The sequence below is a fragment of the Peromyscus californicus genome, unplaced genomic scaffold (genome assembly GCF_007827085.1).
Source record: "Peromyscus californicus insignis strain IS unplaced genomic scaffold, ASM782708v3 Scaffold_22__1_contigs__length_63687245, whole genome shotgun sequence".
Taxonomy (NCBI): Eukaryota; Metazoa; Chordata; class Mammalia; order Rodentia; family Cricetidae; genus Peromyscus; species Peromyscus californicus.
In genome coordinates, this window is record NW_026294525.1 from 4,045,595 (window position 1) to 4,052,502 (window position 6,908).

Genomic DNA, 6,908 nt, shown 5'->3' on the forward strand with positions numbered 1-6,908 from the left:
CACGCTGCGGCTCCGGACGCCCACCTGACCGACTCGCTGCAAGCATGACCTCCCCCGTTTGGGAGGGACACGCCCCCCACGCCCCAGCCCACCTTCCGACCTCATCCCCCCCATCACGCTGCACCCCACCTGGTGCACCTCGTGCCCTGCGCCCTGTCGCCCACCCCACACACAAAGCCACGCCCCCTCATCTTGTAGCCCACCCCTCCCCCCACCTCCGCACCCCCACCCTCACCCCCAACTCCCGCACCTGAGGCTCCTTTGCTTTAGGCACGGGCGTGCGTGCGTGCGTGCAAGCCTCCAGCCCCAGGCACACCGGGCCCACGAGGAGGGGAACGCGCGAGGGGCCATGGGTGGCCTGGACACGTGGACCTGTAATGCTCTCCTCCAGGCCTGACCTTGTGGGAATAGCACCACTGTTTGAAGTAAGATATCTGATGATCCAGGGTACTGTCTGCCATTCCCGCCGGACTGAAGCGAGGCCCGTGCCATTTGCCCCCCATTGCTACTGGGGGCGAAGGAAAGCCCTGCTGCGTCTGGATTGGGGAGGGCCAACCAACCATGCCCCTTCTGTGCCTTGTTTAATTCTTTGCCAGGAGTGTCCAGTTCTGCACCGGTGGGCAGCACACTGCCAAGGATAGGTACAATGTGGCTCAACACAAAATCAGAAGCCGACTTCAAACATGAGGGGTTTGGGGGCGGGGGTTCTTTTTTTGCAAATTTTTAAAAACAATTTCATGATTCGCCAGGATAAGCGTTGTGGATAATAAATACATTGTGTCACACTGTCAAAAGGTTGGACACCCAAGTCTAGATAATGCAGGCACACCCATGGTTCTGTTTTCTCTCTCATGGATAAAAATAGCTATTTAAAGGACAAAACAAAACCCAATACCCAAAATCCTACTTCAACCTCAGCCCTGTCTGTTTAAACATCTCAGAGAAGCCTGCTTTGGCACCTCCTAAGGCCAGGCGTTATTAGGGAGGGTTGTGGCAGGGGATCGACTCCCCGCAACCATGGGAGGGGTGATGTAATCGTTTATGAGAGTCTCCTGGCTCAGCACCAAGTGTTGGAATGTGGCTCTAGCACTGTACCAGGGACCAAGCTCTTCTTAGAGAGGGTGAGCCAACTTCCTCGCCTGGGGAGTGGAGAGCTTAGCAATGCTTGGGTAATGGGGCTTGTGTTCCATTGGACTTGGTGAGGAGCAGGAATTCACAGGCACAATATCTGGCCTTGGCCTGACTTTTCTTTTGTTTCTTTGTTTGTTTCGAGACAGGGTTTCTCTATGTAGCTTTGCACCTTTCCTGGAACTCACTTGGTAGTCCAGGCTGGCCTTGAACTCACAGAGATCCTCCTGGCTCTTCCTCTGAGTGCTGGGATTAAAGGCGTGCACCACCCAGCGGCCTGCCTTTTATTTAGGTCACTGGGGAAGAGATAGCGCTTGCAGTAAACCATTTTTCAGGACCCAACGAGTGAGGGGTTTGGTTTTGTAACATCGTTTGGAAGGAGCCACCCAGCTACTTCCTTCATTCTCAGCACAGGTCTCTCATCCCCTGAGAATTACATACCACCTACTATTCTCACTTCCCTCCGCAAGTGACCTGACCAGAGCAAGGGCCTCCACCCCTCCCCTCTCACTCGCATGGAGCCTTCAAGTCCCTGTACTTCATTTTGTGATTATAGTTTTGTATCCCTGAGTGGGCGGGTTGTTTTTGAGACAGAGTCTCAGTATGGAGCTATGGCTGACCTGGAATCTACTATGCAGACAAGACTGGTCTCAAGCTCACAGAGATCTGCCTGCCTCTGCTGGATTAAATGTAAGGCCCCAGCTCATTCTGGTTTTTTAAAAAGGAGCCTCCAAGGTGTGTAAGTTCTCAACCTCCCAAAGGCTGGATGTGAACCTGGAATAAGTGTCCAGCAGGATCCTAAACAGCCCCATGCGACGTGATGCCCAGAGAAATGTTTGCAATAGGAAAGGGAGAGAGGCTAACTGCCTTACCAGGAAGCCAGGCATCAGGGAGGTGGAGAATCTGGGGGCGATCTTACTGGCTCCCATAACACAGTGTGAGGGGGACAAATGAGGTTTAAGGGGTGGAGCTTGCGTGTGTAGCTTCCGGTCCTTGGAGGGAATGGGTAGCAGGCAGTGACAGTCATGTCCATGAGCAGATGTCCTTAAATCTATTTAGACCCCAGAAACCAACATGCTTTTATGGCATGACCTTTTAGTGACCTCCCAATTTTAACACCTAGATTTGGATTCCCATGGCAATTTTTGTTAGATTATATTGTAGTAATGAACCGTTTCCTTTCTAGATGCATCTATAGTTCATGGGTTTTTGTTGTTGTTGTTGTTGTTTTGATGTTTTGTTTTGTTTCGTTTATTTTGCTCTGGACCCAGGCTGGGGAAAAAAAATACAAAAAAAAAAAAAAAAAAAAAGCCTCCAAATGACAGAGTTATATTTTTGATGGCCCAACCACATTGTTCTGATCCTTCATCATCCAGTGGAATTCTTTTGGTCAGAAGAGTCCAAAGAGAGACTGGAAGTGCAGGACTAGCCTGGACCTGATTTACAAATGGCTAGCGTGAGCAGCGTCTACGAGTACAAATGTGTCAGTTGTCAGCAACTAGCTGAGCACTGTACAGCAATCTAAGGTGCCAAGTGTCAGGAAGCAAACCTTTAAAACACCACATACCCTGATACTTGGATTTTCTCAGGAAATCAGACCCTGGGAATGTGGCGGGCGGGGGCACCTGGACTGCGTGAGGAGAGACAGGCTTTAGAGCTGAGGGCATGTCCTGGTTAATAGGAAGAACCTGGGCTTCCGTTCAGACGTTCCCAGGGATGAGCACTGTGAACCAGACAAGTTAACAGGCTTCTTTCCAGCCTCCTTTGCACATTTGAGAACAGAAAAGCCACAGTCTGAGTACCCGCCATGTGGTTTAGACAGAAAGTGTCAGCAATGGTGTCAGGCGTCATTACACCCAATCCTCCGGAAGATTCCATGGTCATTTCATTTCCTAGGACAGAGGCTGGGGACCTTGTAGTTGGGACAGGCAAATCAAAGCTTCCTGCTGGAAACTGCCTTGGACTTGATTGTAGACTTGTGTAAGTTCCTTCTTATTCCATCAGTTGTGGATTCGGAAGAGCTTTGCCGATCTGTGGGGAATCTTATTTTGAAACTCCTTTGCAGTCTGCGTCTTGAGAAAGGCCAGCTCTGGTTTGTTCTGCCATTCCTCTTCTTGAGGCCCCTTGCCGAGTCAGGCTGGCTGTTGTGGGACATATTTTATAGAATTGTTGTGTTCTGAGTTATGACTGTGACAAAATGTGGACAGGAGAGAATGGAGAGTCATCTCAGGGGCTTCTTGAAACGTCCTTTTTTTTCTTGTAGACGTCACAGAGATAACTAGAGCTATGAAGCAAAATAAACCAAACACCCTGATGCTCTGTCATGTGAAGTGTGTTATCTCTGTCCTTTAATATTCCCCAGTCAAGTTTTGTACCTCTGACCAAAACATCATCTGCACAACTTTACCCTAAAAACCTATTATCTGTATATTTCTGACTTGTTTTACAAAAGATATTTACTCTAAAAAAAAAAAAAGAAAACTGAGCTTACTCACACACAGTCACGTGTATAGACACCCACGTGCACCTATAAACACTCCTACGCGGGTGTTATGAAAGGCTGTTTACTTGAGCTTTTGAAAGCCTCATCTTGAGGGAAATAAGCCAGCCATAGCAGACTCAACATGAATGTGGGGGGGGGGGGGGTGAGCACCCAAAAGCCATGCCCTGCACTCCAGAGGTACTGCAGCCTCTACTCGGTTTCCTCTGTCTTGGGACCCTCACTGAAAAATAAAAGCTGAGCATGTACAGATGACCTTTATCAAGATCCCCACTAAAGTCTGACCTACATAAAGGGACCCGCTCTGTTCCATCACCCAGCCCCTGACAATCCCAGCTGTGAATTTGAATGTTTGCCCCTCAGACACTTGTTGAAAGTTGACCTCCACTGTGAGGTATTCACAGGCTAGAGATTGAATCCAACCTTGGATTGTAGGGGTGGGGGTCAGTTAAGATTGAATAAGGTCACAGGCGGAACCCTCCCAATTGTATCTGTGGCTTTAGAGAGAGAGAGAGAGAGATTAGAGGATACAACACAAGATGGTCCCTGTCTCAAAGTTGTTACTGCACCACCGTGGGAGACTATCAACCAGGTAACTGCCAATCATCAGAGAACTGTCAATCACCAGAGCCAGCAACAATGTGTGGGCTTTCACCTCCAAGTGGGACAAATACACCTCCTGTCTTCTTAACTTCCTTAATCTGTAGTAGGGTGTTTTCAACAGCAGAAACATCAGGAAGCAGTTAAGTTACCCAGATGTTACATTTCTATCACTGTGATAAATTACCTGAACAATTAAAAGGAGGAAATGTTTATTTAGGGTCAAAGTTTAAGATGTATCAGGCCAGGGTCACTTTGTTCTGCTGTTCCGTAGTGAGGCAGAACATCATGTTGGAAGGGCATGCTGATAGAAACGGGGGATGGGGGGGTGGTGGGGGGGCTTCAGATCTAGGCCCCAAGAGGACACACCCAGCTGCCTAAAATAGAGTTGCCATCACCTTCCAATTAGTTAGAAAATCCCCAATGAATAAGCCATTGATGAGCTCAGAGCCCTTAGGATCCAATCAGAAATCCCATTGGCTGGCAACCAAGATCTTTTGGGTGCATTTTAGGTACATACTATAACATTCCTGTCATGTTGATAGTGGTGGTCAGTGTCTGGACCAGGTGTCTCCCGGCTCTTGGCATCTTATTCAAAGAAACAAAAGCTCACACATTTTGCAAAGTAGCGAGGAAACTTTAGCCTAAGCAAAGCGATGGTACAGGCTGAAGAAACACTGTCAAGATTGACAGCAGGTCACACGAGTGAAAGTCCTCAAGGGCCCCAACTGGGGTTCAGAAGAAGAACAGGTTTGGCTGCTAAGGGGCATAGTAAGGGTGGTTGTCTGTTTTGATGGACAGGCTTTTAAGTTATACAACCTTTACCATACATGTCCCTTCCTATGATGCGTCTGATTTTAAGCATACATGTATCCAACTATGCACAGGCATAAGGTGGTAATAGGGGATTCTCCCTACAGGTTCACTCCGAAGACAGTTTGCTTTATTGCACATGTTCCCAAAGCTAGAGGTCAGATCAGCCCTCACACCTTCAAACCTGGACATAGCTGGAATACGATGGTGGTCATGAGAAGAAATCTATTGTTTCTTCTGTCCATTATCTCCACTGTTCAAAGAGGCATGTGCATGCAGCACAATGCAATAGAGGACCTAGGTCACCACAGCTTCTTAGATGCCTTGTTCAGAGAGAGGCTTGTGTGTCTAGAACACGCAGGTCAGTTTCTCAGGCTGCAGAGACAAAGCCAAGTAGAATCCCATATTGTTGAGCTGTCCCCTGTTCTTGCCTGCTGCGAAGCCTTGTCTAACTTTGCACCCCACAGAATGTATAAACATACTCAATGCTTGTGCATGCCACTAAGCTTTGGGGGGTAACTTGTTGCATCACCATGGCAACTGGTGGACAAGATTGTCAATGGAGGAACAGACAAATGGGATAGGATGGAAGACACATTTCTTTGAGTTTGATTGTTTTGTAGAATTGATCTTGGCACAGTGCATACATTCTTTGTAATTATGAAGCCAAATTTGATTCTTAAAATGGCAACCCCTAATAACAACAAAAAAAAAAAGTAGAAGGGCCGAGTGGAATTAAGATGTGGGAGGAGCCGGGCGGTGGTGGCGCACGCCTTTAATCCCAGCACTCGGGAGGCAGAGCCAGGCGGATCTCTGTGAGTTCGAGGCCAGCCTGGACTACCAAGTGAGTTCCAGGAAAGGCGCAAAGCTACACAGAGAAACCCTGTCTCGAAAAACCAAAAAAAAAAAAAAAAAAAAAAAAAGATGTGGGAGGGTTGCCATGTGTCATAGTGGGATATTTCACCAGGAAAACCAAAACTAAAACAACAACAACAAAAAAAATGTAAAAGCAATCTTAGACTGTTTTCAGTTTCCGTTTTGTTAATGATTGCGTAGTACTGTTACTGGGAATCCAAATTCATAGAGCAAATAAGTAATGGCAGTAATGGTGGGGATGTCTGATGTATAAAAGAACAAGAATGGAAACTGGAGACGTGAGGTGGCTCAGCTGCCGAGCCCAGCAAACTCGAGTTTGAGAACCGACTCCCTGGAGCTGTCCTCACCCTCGCGTGCAGGCTGTGGCACATGTGCACCCACACACACACATGTACACACACACACAAAAACAAATGAACAAATGTACAAAAAGGGTTTAAAAAATAATGATAAGGTAATCTAATAAAGGAATTTTAAGTTAATTAAAACCCCAGGGATAATGAGCACCTCAGGGCTGTAAACACCCTTAAGACAAGAGCATCTGAGTATACATCTTCACTAAAAGGAGCTGGGACCTCTTAGAGAAGCCTCGTCTTTGGGGGCAGCAGAGGAGACAGCAGCGGAGTGAGACAGGCTGTTGCCTGAGAGCTAGGAGGCCCAAAACACCATGGGCCAAGGCAGAACCTGGGAAGCTCGTTTCAGGTGGTGCTCATAGCCAGAATGGACTGTTTTGTTCAGCACAAAAAGAATAGCTGTGTCAGGTGGTGGTGGCACACCCCTTTAATCCCAGCACCTGGGAGGCAGAGGCAGGGGGATCTCTGTGAGTTCCAGGCCAGCCTGGTCTACAGAGTTAGTTAGTTCCAGGACAGCCAGGGATACACAGAGAAACACTGTGCTATGGAATGTTTTGTATGCTGTGAATGTGTGTTACTCTGATTGGTTGATAAATAAACGCTGATTGGCCAGTAGCCAGGCAGGAAGCATAGGCCGG